This window comes from Micromys minutus (assembly GCF_963924665.1).
Source record: "Micromys minutus genome assembly, chromosome: 3".
NCBI lineage: Eukaryota > Metazoa > Chordata > Mammalia > Rodentia > Muridae > Micromys > Micromys minutus.
Genome location: NC_137972.1, coordinates 43246425 through 43258009, shown reverse-complemented (window position 1 = coordinate 43258009; position 11585 = coordinate 43246425). Strand labels below are relative to the sequence as shown.

Here is an 11585-nt window from a genome sequence, read left to right as displayed (position 1 = left end):
TACATTTCATATTATGGGAAGTTTTCTTGAAGAAATGTAGTGAAGACTGAGGTTAGAATGGGAGTCTAGGAGAGGATACAGTACCAGAATGTGCAGACAGGTAAATAAGGTGTTCTATAAGATTTGATATGGACTCAGACCATAGACTTCAAAGGCAGAAAGACACTTAGTAGACACTCCAATAAGACACATGAATCAGTAGTGAGTAGAAATGAGAAAATACTTTGAGTTAAAAATATGGAAAAAAAAAAAAAAAAGAAAGAAACCAGACCAACAAGGCTAGGGTGGTCTGAGCAGGGCGTCAATTTGTTTTATTTTATTCTTTTCCTTTACCAAGACTTCTCTCTTATATTTGTTCTTTATTGTTGTGTTATGCTTGATAAGACAGGTAGTAAAGACAGCTTAATGTGATAGGTTTCTTGCTCTCTTTTGTGTCTTTCATATTGTGAGAATGAAAGCTGCTTTAAAAATGCTTTTTATTAAGACACATTACATGAAATGTAGTTGTCCACATATATTACACTCACCCACTCCTTCCAGATTCTTCCTATTTCCCTGCCTGTAGCAGTAAAAATAAAACGGATCAGTGGTTAGCAGGTCCCATGTGTTCTCACTCTGTGCAGGAAACAGAGCCAGACCGGCACACTCCCGTAGCTGCTCAGCCATTGCTTTCACACACGGTTCAGGTTCAATTTAACCTGGTAAAATCAACCATCAAGACTCAGGATCCACCTGCGCATGGCTGAGCCTGCAGAGAAGCCTTGCAAGCGCTCTCTCCCCTGAGCCCACTGCTGACCCAGGAGTGACAGCCTGGAGCACCTGGAGGCCGGAGAGCATGGTGCATTCTGGGATCGGGTCCTTTCCAGCCCAGGGAGAGAGCAGAGTGATCATCATCAAGACTCAGGACCTGGCTGTACACTGCTGAACTGAGCCCACTGTAAGCCCTAAGCCTGCCACACACCCTCACTGGCTGTCCAGAGAGGGAACACCTGGTGATCTCCGGAGCAGATAGGGAGAATTGTAGCATCAGTCCTCTCTGACCCAGTGAGAGAGCCAGATGACTGCGATCAAGACTTGAGACACGCCCACACACAGCTGAAACCCTGCAACAGCCTTGCAAGTGCTCTTCCAACTGAGCCTACAGGGAGCTTGCAACACACCCTTCAGGCTGTCCTGAGAGGGAGAACCTGGAGCTCCTGGAGGACAGCTAGTGTGGTGCACTCTGGGATTGGGTCCTTTCATCAGTGGACAGATCATGGAGACAGAACTGAACAAAGACACAGCAAAACTAACAGAGCTTACGAACCAAATGGAATTAAAAGACATCTATAGGACATTTCATCCAAAAGCAAAAGAATATACTTTCTTCTCAGCACCTCACAGTACCTTCTCCAAAATTGACCATATAGTCAGTCACAAAACAGGCCTCAACAGATACAAGAAGAACGAAATACTCCCATACATCCTATCAGATCACCATGAACTAAGGCTTGTCTTCAATAACAAAAAAAAAAAAAAAAAAAAAAAAAAAAAAAAGTCCACATACATATGGAAGCTGAACAATGTTCTGCTCAATGATAACATGTTTAAGGAAGAAAGACAGAAATCAAGAATTTTTGAGAATTTATAGAAAATGACACCACTACATACCCATACTTATGGGATGCAATGAAAATAGTACTGAGAAGAAAACTCATAGCTCTGAATGCCTCCAAAAAGAAACTGGAGAGAGCATATACTAGCAGCTTGACATCACAGTTGAAAGCACTAGAACAAAAAGAAGCAGATGCACCCAAGAGGAGTAGATTGCAAGAAATAATGAAACTCAGAGCAGAAATCAACCAAATAGAGACAAAAAATACAAAAAATTAACAAAACCAAGAGCTGTTTTGTTTTGTTTTTTGTTTTTTTGAGAAAATCAACAAGATTTATAAACCCTTAGAAAGACTAACTAGAGGGAAAAGAGAGAGTACCCAAATTAACAAAACCAGAAATGAAAGGGGAGACATAACAACAGAAACTGAGGAAATTTAAGAAATTATCAGATCCCACTACAAAAGCCTATACTCAAAAAAACTGGAAAATCTAAAGGAAACAGATAAATTTCTAGACAGATACCAAATACTACATTTAAATGAGGATCAGATAAACCATTTAAACAGTCCTATAACATTTAAAGAAGTAGAAACAGATATCAAAAATCTCCCAACCAAAAAAGGGCCCAGGACCAGATGGGTTTAGTGGAGAATTCTATCAGATTTCTATAGAAGACCTAATACCAGTACTCTCCAAACTATTTCACAAAATAGAAACAGAATGAACACTACCCAACTCATGCTTCAAAGCCACAATTATGCTCATACCTAAATCACACAAAAACACTGCAAAGAAAGAGACCTACAAACCATTTTTTTTCATGAACATCAATGCAAAAGGACTCAATAAAATTCTTGCAAACTGATCAAAACAATCACCGACAATGACCAAGTAGGCCTTATTCCAGGGATACAGGGATGGTTCAACATACAGAAATCTATCACCGTAATCCACCATATAAACAAACTAAAGGAAAAAAAAAAACACATGATCATGTTACTAGATGCTGAGAAAACATTTGATAAAATTCAACACCCCTTCATGATAAAAGTTGGAAATATCAGGAGTCCAAGACCCATACATAAACATAGTAAAAGCAATATACAGCAAACCATTAGCCATCATCAAACTAAACAGAGAGAAACTTGAAGCAATCTCACTAAAATCAGGGACTAGACAAGGCTGCCCACTGTCCTCCTACCTATTCAATATAGTACTAGATGTCCTGGCCAGAGCAATTAGACAAGAAAAAAAAATCAAAATTTCACATTGGAAAAAAAGAAGTCCAAATATCACTATTTGCAGATGATATAATAGTATACTTAAGTGACCCCAAAAATTCCACGAGAGAACTTTTACAATTAATAAACAACTTCAGCAAAGAAAGTGGCAGGCTATAAAATTAACTCAAACAAATCAACCATCTTCCTCTATGCAATGGATAAACAGGCTGAGAAAGAAATTAGGGAAATGACACCCTTCACAATAGTCACAAAGACTATAAAATACCCTGGGGTGACCCTAACCAAGCAAGTGAAGGATCTGTATGACAAGAAATTCAAGGCTCTAAAGAAGGAAATTGAAGAAGATCTCAGAAGATGGAAAGATTTCCCATTTCATGGATTGGTAGGATCAACATTGTAAAAATGTCCATCTTGCCAAAAGTAATCTACAAATTCAATGCAATCCTCATTAAAATTCCAACTCAATTTTTCATAGAGTGGGAAAAAGAAATTTGCAAATTCAACTGGAATAACAAAAAACCTACAGTAGCGAAATCTATTATCAAGAATAAAATCACAGTGGCCTTGTTCTTGATACTTCTGTTCGCTTGTGAGCTTTGCATGTCAGCCTCGGGCCTGCGGTCTTGAGACCGAGCACCATGCCTACGATAAAGCTGCAGAGTTCTGATGGAGAGATATTTGAAGTTGATGTAGAAATTGCCAAACAATCTGTGACCATCAAGATCATGCTGGAAGATTTGGGAATGGATGATGAGGGAGATGATGATCCTGTTCCTTTACCAAATGTTAATGCAGCAATTCTAAAAAAGGTCATTAATGGTGCACCCACCACAAGGATGACCCTCCTACTCCTGAGGATGATGAAAACAAAGAGAAGCAGACAGATGATATTCCTGTTTGGGGCCAAGAATTCCTGAAAGTTGACCAAGGAACACTTTTTCAACTTATTCTGGCTGCAAACTACTTAGACATTAAAGGTTTGCTTGATGTCACCTGTAAGACTGTGGCCAATATGATTAAGGAGAAAACTCCTGAGGAGATTTGTAAAACCTTCAATATCAAAAATGACTTTACTGAAGAGGAAGAGGCCCAGGTGTGAAGAGAAGTGAATTCTGTGCCTGTCACTGTAACACTAGAAGGGTTGTTCTAAATGCTAGTTACACTGCTCTGTTTATAATTGTTAATATTAGAGATCATTAGACAAACATAGCCTTGTCCTCACTGCATGTGTAGTTTCAGTACAGATCAGACCTGTGGCCGAGTTTCTTCTATGAGCAGAAGATTCCTTTCCCCCCCATTACTCTGAATAAAAGCAAACTATGGGTTCTCTGTGGAAAGTGGCATTTTGGGCTTTCCCTCTTTCTGTAGTTCTGTAAAGTGATTTCTGCCTCTAGTTCATTGTCCAGTTAGCTTCAGTGAGCCTTTCAAAGTTGGCATTGTAAATAAAACAACTTAGGAAAAGTGTGCTGAAATAGAATTAACAAAACATTTGTTCACGAATTGGAAACTGGAACAAGGCAACTTGAAGTTAACCGTTCAGATGTCTTCTGACCTCTATGCTGCTGGTAAGCTCGTGTGCAGCTGGGTTCTCTTAATTGGATCTGAGGCCTTGTTTTGTGTGTTTTTTTTCTTAATCTTTTCAGCTTTTAATATGTTGCCTAGAGATTTAGTTTACTACCCAGTTGGGTTTGGGAAGGGGGATGTTAGCTTTTCAATTAAAAAAAGACACTTACTTAAAAAAAAAAGAATAAAATCACTTCTGGGAAAATCACCATCCCTGATCTCAAGTGATATTACAAATCAATTGTGATTTTTTAAAAAAAAAAGTGCATGGTACTGGTACAGAGATAGGCAGATAGTTCAAAGGAATAGAACTGAGGACCTAGAAATGAACTCACACACCTATGGTCACTTGATCTTTGACAAAGGAGATAAAAACATTAAATGGTAAAAGGACAGCCTCTTCAACAAATTGTGTTGGTTCAACTGGTAGTCAGCATGCAGAAGAATGCAAATCAATCCTTTCCTATCTCCTTGTACAAAGCTCAAGTCCAAGTGGATCAAAGATCTCCACATGAAACCAGGTATAGTGAAACTATTAGAACAGAAAGTGGGGAAGAGCTTAGAACACATAGGCACAGGGTAAATATTCTTGAACAGAACACCAGTGACTTATGCTCTAAGATAAATAATCCACAAATGAGACCTCATAAAATTACAAAGCTTCTGTAAGGCTAAGGACCCTGTTAAGACAAATAGCAGCCTACAGATTGGGAAAGAATCTTTACCAATTCTACATCTGATAGAGGGCTAGTATCCAATATATGCAAGGAACTCAGGAAGGTAGGCTATAGAAAATCAAATAATCCTATTAAAAATTTGGTACCAAGCTAAACAAATAATTCTCAACTGAGGAATATTTAATGGTTGAGAAGCACCTAAAGAAATGCTCAACATCCCTAATCATCAGGAAAATGCAAATCAAAACAACCCTGAGATTCCACCTCACAGCAGTTATAATAGCTAAGATAAAAAACTCAGGTGACAGCTGATCCTGATGAGAATGTGGAGAAAGAAGAATACTCCTCCATGCTTGGTGGGGTTGTAAACTGGTACAACCACTCTGAAAATCAGTTTGTCAGTTCCTCATGAAACTGGACATAGTAATACCTGAAACCCAGCTATTCCACTCCTGGGTATATACCCCCAAGATGCTTCAACATAAAACAAGGACACAGGCTCCAACATGTTTATAGCAGCTTTATTTATAAAAGCCAGAAGCTGAAAGGAAGCCAGATGTCCATCAACAAATGAATGGATACAAAAAGTGTGGTACATTTACAAGATGAGGTACTACTCACCTATTAGAAAAAATGACTTCATGAAATTCATAGGCAAATGGATGGAACTAGAGAGTATCTTCCTGAGTGAGGTAACCCAGTCACAAAAGAACACACATGGTATGCACTCACTGATAAGCTGATACTAGTCCCAGAAAGCTCTGAATACCCAATACTCAAGAAACAATTATCAGGCATTATGAAGCTCAAAAAGAAGAAAGCCCAAAATGGGAAGCCAAAATGGGGCACCTCAGTCCTTCTTAGAAAAGAGAACAAAACACTCATGGGAGTAAATGCAAGGTCAAATAAAGAAACAGATATTGAAGAAAAGATCACTCAGAAGCTGCCTCACCTGGGGATCCACCACATACGCATACCAAATCCAAGCACTGTATCTTATCCCAAAATGTACTTACTGGCAGGAACCAGACAGAGATGCCCCTCAGGGACTATGTTAGAGTCATATAAATACAGCTGAGTATGCTCACAGCCAACCATTGGTCTGAATTCTGGGATCCCAATGAGGTTGCTAAAAAAAGAACCTAAGGAGCTGAAAGTGGTTGCAACCTCATGGGAAGATAACAGCATTCTCAACCCACCAAACCCTCCAAAACTCCCATGGAGTAAAACACCAACCTGTGTGTGCACTTTGAGAGATATTGGTCCAATTTTGTATGTAGCTGAAGATAGCAGTGTGTGGCATCAATGTCAGAAGAGGCTTTTCTTCCAGAGAAGGCAAGTTTCCCAATGTAGAGGAATGCCAAGGTAATGGGGTGGAGAGGGGGGATCCGAAGGGAGTGTGCCTTTGTGAAGGCAAATGGAGGGGGAGGGATGATGGGAGTGGGGTGGGGTAAAGGTATAACATTTCAAATGTAAATACAGAGTGTAAATACAGAGCATCCAATAAAAAAAAGTTAAAAAAGAACAAAAAAAAAAAAAAAAAAAAAAAGAAAAAGAAAAAGAAAAAAAAGTTCCTTAAACTTGTAATTTAACAATTAGACTTATATATTAAATCCTCAATCCCCAGTCCAACCACACAATAAGCTCACAACCAGTTGACAAAGATATAAACAGCCCACCTAGGTAAGACAAATTGACCTATTGCCAATTAAGACCACCTGGGTCTAGATCCCCCTAATCTGGCTTCATCTTGATTCTCCTCTTCTCCCCCCCCCCTTCTCGTCCTCCTGTCTCCCTTCTAGACTACCCCACCTTCCCCTGCCTACTCTTTCCTCTCACTCAGTGATAGGCTGGACCCACCATCGTACACCTACCTACCCAACATCACTTCAGTCACCCTCTCTTCCTCCCTCTCCAATAAGCAGAAAATAAAAATCAAAATGGATAAGCAAACTGAAACTAAAATCAGTAAGACAAAAACCAAAAGAAAAGGAAACAAAACAATACAAAAACATACATACACACAAACATAAAAACTACAATTAATTCTAGGAATGCAGCCTGTCCAGGAGTGTTGTAAATATACCTACAAATATTATGAAGCAAGCAGAATCTTTTGGCCTAGAATCACAGACAGATCGGGCACACACACTGCCATCAGGACTTGCAACCTGCCCTAAGAAAACTGAGCACCCAGGGAAGATTCAGAAACACTCTCCCTATGGAGCCCATGGGCCTCCATCTGCACCCAGAGCTAGAGCCGGCCCATTGTCCTCTGAACTCATAGCCTGCCCATAAAGCAATCAGGTGCCACAGGTTACTAGGCACCTGAAAGAACTGCAGAAGGGCTTCCACTCCTGAGCTTAACGGAAAGTCCACATTCCTTCCCCACTGTCTATCCTGGGAGAGGCTGCCCAGAACTCTCAGGATCCAGGGGCAGTACTGCCTGAAAACAGACACTTCCAGCCCAAGGTTTGAACAGGCTCAGTTGCATCAGGACTGGGTACTGCCTTTGGAACTCACAGCCTACCCAGAAAGATGAACACCCAGGAACAATATCCCTCTGGAGACCACAGGTCCACTTACCCTACCAAACATGGAAACTCAAGAGAAATAAATGATTTTTTCAAATAAGTCACCAAATTTAAATCAAGATGAAATAATTAACTAAAACAGGCACATAGTCTCTAATGAAATAGAAGAAGTAACAAACATATTTTCCAATCCGCAAAGGCCCAGGGCAAGATGTATTTAATGTAGAATTCTACCAGACCTTCAAAGAAGAACTAATACTAACACTCCTCAAATTATTATCTAAAATAAAATAAAACAAAGAGCAAAACAAAGGAAAAAACCTAAAGAAACATTGCCTAATTTTTATTATAAATTCATTATTATCCTAGTACCAAAATCATGCAAAGGCCATACAAAAAGAAAATTATAGATCAATATTATGTGTTAACATATGATTGAAATGTTTTCAATAAAATACTTGTAAACTAAATTTAAGAACAAATAAAAAATATCTAACACAATCAAGATGGCTTCATCTAAATGACTTGACGATCTTATTTAGGTTATTAGAGCTGTTGCTGATCTGATAAAAATCCAGGTGGTACCCTGATTGATGATGTTATCTATTGCCAAGACAACAGAACTCTTGCTTTCTCATAACCCATAAATAAGTTCATATCCTGAGATAGTAATCACCACAGTGATGGTGGAGTTGACTAGAAAATGATGGTTGATTCCTTGTGAAAGATATTGTTGTCCTTATAAAAGGGTCCTAGGACAGATCATTTCTTCTTCAGCCATTCTAGGACAAGGAAAAAGTCACTGCATGAATTCAATGCTCAATTAAATACTGCACTGTGACTTGATTTACAGTCCCGCTGGCTCAGTTCTCAGGACAGTGATAAACAAATGGTGATATGTTACAGCAGGTCCAAAGCACTGCCCTTGATTGCCATAAAAGATAAAGATTTCCTTAGCTTCGTATTCTCAGTTCCAATTCATTCACATATATGTGTAACATACATGCCATTATGACCAGGGATAATAGACAAAAAAATTCACCTATGCTAGTCTTGCTTGCTGTATTGTAAGTAATCAAACTAGAAGTTTCTGGATATGTCAGATGATCCAGAGTCACATGATGTTTTGCTAAGGCAAGACCCATGGGAGGACACATGATGCTTGGAAAATGCCTAAGTAGCTCAATGCACAGTGATGGTGTGCTTTCATATCTAGCTTGGCAATGCTTCATTGGTTTCAAGTCTTCATCTTTACTCATCTTCACTTCATTGAAATAGGCACCACAGAGAACTTTGCCTGACATTTCTGCTGCTGCTGACTTATGTGGATTTGGAGACAGAGGTCAGGTGTTTTCTGCTAGATCCTGCCACTGCTGCTGATTCTGTTTGCTATCCTGACGTTACTGAACTGGACTTCCGGTATCCTTACAACAGAGACTGAAATTGCCACAAGAAGTTACTTCTTTTTTTTATTGTTATTGGTTATTTTATTTATTTACATTTCAAATGTTATTTCTTTTCCCAGTTTCTCCTCCACAAGTCCCCATCTCCTACCTCCTCCCCTGCTTCTAGAAGGGTGCTCCCCACTCTCCCATCCACTCCTGCCTCAAGGCCCTAGCATTTCCCTGGGTCATCAAACCTCCACAAGCCCAGATAAGGCAATCCTCTGCTACATATCCAGCTGGAGCCCTGGGTCTCCCCCACCCCCATGTACTCTTTACTTGGTGGTTTAGTCCCTGAAAGCTCTGGTGTGGTTGTGGGTCTGATTTGTTAGTATTGTTCTTCCTATAGGGTTCCGAACCCCTTCAGCTTCTACAGTCCATGCCCTCACTTCTCCATTGGAGTTCCTGAAATCAGTTTAATGTTTGGCTCTGAACATCTGTATCTTTATTAGTTCAATTCTGGCAGAGCCTCTCAGGAGACAACTATACCCTGCTCCTGTCATTAAGTATTTCTTGGCATCAGCAATAGTGTCTGGGTATGGTGTCTGCAGAGATGGATCCATAGATGGAACACTCTCTGGATGGCCTTTTCTTTAGTTTCTGCTCCATTCTCTGTCCCTACATTACCTTTTGATGGGATGAATTCTGGAGTAATATTTTTCAGGTGGGTGAGTGATCCCATCTCTCAACTGGGGACCATGCCTATCCTGTGAATTCGGTCTCTACAGTTTCTATCTCCCCTATGGTCAGTATTTCCACTAATGTCCTCCCTGTTGGGTTCTGGGAATCTCTGGGGTCCTTGGCATCTGGGACGTTCTAGTGGCTATTTCTAGTTCCCCCTCCCTCACTACTACACACTTACTTTTAAATTCCTGACATCTGTACTTCTCCACCATCTCCTCCCATATCAGAATTACCCCCCTTTTCCCTTCCCCCCTCCCTCCCAGATCCCTCTCTGGGAGGGAGATTATTTTCTACCCCCTTCTGAGTAGGACTTGGAGAAAGAGGAACACTTCTTCACTGTTGGTGGGGTTGTAAACTGGTACAACCACTCTGGAAATCAGTCTGGTAGTTCATCAGAAAATTTGAAATAGTTCTACCTGAGGAAGCAGCTATACCACTCCTGGGTATATACCCAAAAGATGCTCCACCATGTAACAACGACACATGCTCCACCATGTTCATAGCAGCCTTATTTATTTATTTGTTTTTTGTAAGTCCATTTATTAATCTTAAGCAATATTTAGAACTCATAGATTAAGATATTTACCATCTTACCACTGATAGGCTATTTTGTTTGGAAGAAGCTTCAACAATTGGAAGAGAACACTGTAGGTTATCTTTTTGACTCATACATTTTTCTAGAAAATTTGAACCCAATCATTTGGCTGTCTTTGAGATGTTTTCAAGATCGGGTCTTGATATGCACCCCAAGCTGGCCTCCAAGACATGCTCTTGTCTCAGTTTGAGTGTTGGGATCACATTTGGCATCTTGATAGGATTTCTCACTAATATTCTTAGCAACTGTTCCAGAACGGTTCCTAAACTACTTGTAAAAAGCACATTCTAGAAGTGATTGGAATAATCTTTATATGTCTACCAGTGTTGTCACAACAGGAAAGGCACATATACAGAACAGTGACTACAGTGGAAACTAAACAACTGAACATCAGTGAACTGTATAAAACACAATGGAAACACTGAAGGCATAGCAAATGGATTATTTGTGAAGAGTGTACATATAAAGTCACATGTCCCCTAGGACTCAATAGTTCCTTAGCGTACATTCTGTCAGATCAGCAAATAAAAACATTTTTAAGTTTTAAGGAATCAAGTCTGTACCTGCATGTTTCTAAAATGTCCACAATGCTAGATAATCCACTTAATTTTACATGAAGATACAAAAAAATAAATATTACCATGCATTTCCCACTGATATTTAAAAATCCCACAGATAAATAACTTAAAATGATGTCTACAAAACTTCCTACATCTCACAAGCTGGGTTTTTTTATGATACTCTCAATTAACAAACAGGAAAGCCTATGCTACCAGTGCCCCTAAACAGTAGAGGATGGTACACAGGAAACAAGCTCAAACTGGAGGGCAAACACCTTTTCAATGCAGGTTTTAACTGGAAAGACTGAGAGCGATTTTTCACGGGGCATCCTTATGACGGAGAGTAAGTAGCCGAAACTGGGTGTCCTTTTCCAGGTCACTTCCTATCCTCTGTTGCCCAAAACATCGCTGGTTAAGGCTCTTGTGATTAAAACGATAGTGTTTATAAAAGTTCATCGGGCTCCTCGTTAAAGCCGAAGTCACACACGAGTGACAGGTGGTCTGAAGGGTAATGGAAGGAGGGGAGGCGGTTAGGCCCGATTTGTTCTTCAGTGAGTAGGTCCAGAGCGGACGTGACACTCAGAGCATGTCTGGAGTACCAGATGTAGTCCGGCGTGTGGCGACACTCGCCTGAAGTCCGGATCTTTCAGGTTGTGTACGAAGGCTCTGACTGTCGGTCGGGACTCAGCG

At 40.0% G+C, this 11585-nt stretch overlaps 1 pseudogene across 1 annotated transcript; it reads left to right on the top strand.

Moving 5' to 3' along the window:
* The first annotated feature begins 3429 nt into the window (after positions 1 to 3429).
* Positions 3430 to 3939, top strand: LOC308419179 (S-phase kinase-associated protein 1-like; annotated as a pseudogene). The gene has a single exon. The product of its transcript is annotated as an S-phase kinase-associated protein 1-like (transcript).
* The last annotated feature ends 7646 nt before the right edge of the window (positions 3940 to 11585 follow it).